Source organism: Penaeus japonicus, unplaced genomic scaffold (genome assembly GCF_977035675.1).
Source record: "Penaeus japonicus unplaced genomic scaffold, GWHDUDI00000001_assembly GWHDUDI00000022, whole genome shotgun sequence".
Classification (NCBI taxonomy): Eukaryota; Metazoa; Arthropoda; class Malacostraca; order Decapoda; family Penaeidae; genus Penaeus; species Penaeus japonicus.
In genome coordinates, this window is record NW_028234424.1 from 25,636,629 (window position 1) to 25,639,128 (window position 2,500).

The following is a 2,500-nucleotide window of genomic DNA, read 5'->3' on the forward strand; positions in this document are numbered from 1 at the left end:
TGTGTGTGTGGGTATGTTTGTGTGTGTGTATGTGTGTGTGTGCATATGTGTGTATGTGAGCGAAGCCAGCGCCGGCAACATCGCGCTTGGCGTCTGCAAAGTAGTTGCCATGGTATACCTAAATTACCAAGACAGACGACGCTGTGTTGAGGGCGGCATGGGTTTTTGTTCAGTAGCTTAACCGTAGTGATGTGTGCACGTGCTTGTTACCCGATCCAGGGGAGGGGGAGGGGGAAATAGGGAGGGGGATGGGGAAGGGGAGGGGGAAATGGTTAAGAGGAAAGGGGGGTCGGAGAGGATGAGTAGGGCAGGGGGAAGGGGAGAGAGAAATGGGGAGGGGAAAGGGGAGAGGGAAACGGTTAAGAGGAAAGAGGGGGTTGGAGAGGGGATGAAAGGGAGAGGGAAAGGGGTAAAGGAGTGGGTGGGGCAGGGGGGAAGAGGAAGGGGGAAGGCGAAGGGGAAGAAAAAGGGGAAAGGGGATGGGGACGGGGGATGGATAAAGGGTTAAGGGGAAGGACAAAGGGAGAGGGAAGAAGGGGAAGGAGAAGAGGAAAGGGAAAACGAAGGGGAGAAGGAATGGTAAAGGGGAGAGGGAAGAAGAAGGGGAAGAAGTACCAGAAGAGGAGAGAAGAATGACAAGCGGAAGGGGTAGATGATATGTGATTAGACAAAAGGAAGGGGAAGAGGAAAGGGGAGAAAGAGGAGAAGAGGAAAGGAGAGAAGGAAGCGAAGAGGAAAGGGGAGAAGGAGGGGGAGAGGGGAAAGGAGAAGGGTTAAGGACAAGGATAAGAGGAAGGGGAAGGGCATGTGGCAGGCGACAGGGGGCAGGGGGCAGGGGGCAGGGGAGTCAGGAGCGGTGGCGACGTCGGCGCGGCTCAACTTCAGCATAAATAACAGTCCAGTTATTGTTAGCGCTGCGTGACTCCAGGTCCTCGCTGATGCCTCCACTGGGACGTGTCCTTTCTCCCTCACTCTTTTATCTTTTTATTTCTATTTTTTACGATGTCTGTTATTTTCTCGCTCTTTCTTCATCTTCGTTTTCTGACCTCTATTGTGATTCACGTTATTATCTTCTTTTTCTCACCTTATTATGTTTTTTTTTTCTTTATTGCAACTTCAATTTCTTCTTTTTCTGCTCGTTATAATGTTCAACTCTAATATGTATTCTCTTCTATCTTCTCCTTAAATGCTTTCCCCTTATCAATTCTACACTTCTCTTCCTCTATCCTTTCACCCCTTCACCCCTAGTTCTTTCCATTTATCAAGTCTCCCCTTTATTCTTCCTTCGTTTCTTCCTTCCCTCCTACGTCATTTGTCTCTTCTTTCGCTTTTTTGAGTCATTTCCATCCTCCTTCCTCCCTTCCTTTATCAAGTCTCCATTCCTCCTTCCCTTCTCCCTCTTCATCCTCATCTCAGTTATCCCTTCCCTCCTTTGTCCCTTCTCTCATACCTCCCATCATCAAGGTTCCTCTCCTTCTTCCTCTTCTTCGCCCCTCGTCTATTTCGTTCATTTATCATGTCTTCTTTCCATCATCCCTTCTTCCCTCCACCCCCTTCACTCCTTGTCACCTTTCCTATAGTCTTTCCTTCTTTCCTTTGTATTTCTCTCCCTCTCCCTCCTTTACTCTTTATCTCAACCCCTTCATTCCTTCCTCTTTATATTCACTCCCTGTCTCCTTCCTCCTCTTATTAGATTTACTCACCGTCTTGCCTCTAGTCACTTCTAATCTCCTTCACCTCTTGCCTCTTCCCTCTTTTTGTCGATTCTCCCCATCCTTCCTTCAATCCTTCTTCTCCTCTTATCTTTTCCTTCATTTTTATCAAATTATCTTTTCTTTCTCGCTCATTCACTCCATCGTCTCATCCCAGCAGCCAATCCCCTCTTATTTCATCCCTGCCCTACTCCCTTCCTTTATCAAGTCTCCACTCTTTCTTCCTTTCAGGCCTACCCTCCCCCTCCCCCCTTCCATCTTCCTTCACTTCGCCTTCCCCCTCCCCCTCCCCCTACCTTCCTTCACCTCGGCTTCCCCCTCTCCCCCCTCTCCCTTCCCTCCCGCCCACCTTCCTTCACTTCGCCTTCCCCCTCCCCCCTCCCCCCACCTTCCTTCACTTCGCCTTCCCCCTCCCCTCCCCCCTCCTTCACCTCGCCTCCCCAAAGGTCATAAAGATCCCTTGTTATTCCTTTGCTCCCTGTGGTCCCTCCATTGCCTCCACGTGTGTCATTAATCGTGTATCATTATGTAAATCAAGCCCGGAATGGCTTCTCAAGCCGGTCCTCGAACAGGCTTTCAAGGAGGCTTGGATAGGCTCCTGTGTGTAAGTGTACCTGGGATGTTTTATTTTGTAGGGATGGCGGGTAGATGTGAAGGGAGAGAGGGGGGGGGGCATTCTTGTTGTGTTTTTTTTTTGTGGATATGCATGTGGGTATTCACTTTTAGTGCCTTTTGCCTAGGTCCTTTATCTGTATGTTTTTTTTTCAGGTCTATGGTACTTTGTGTGT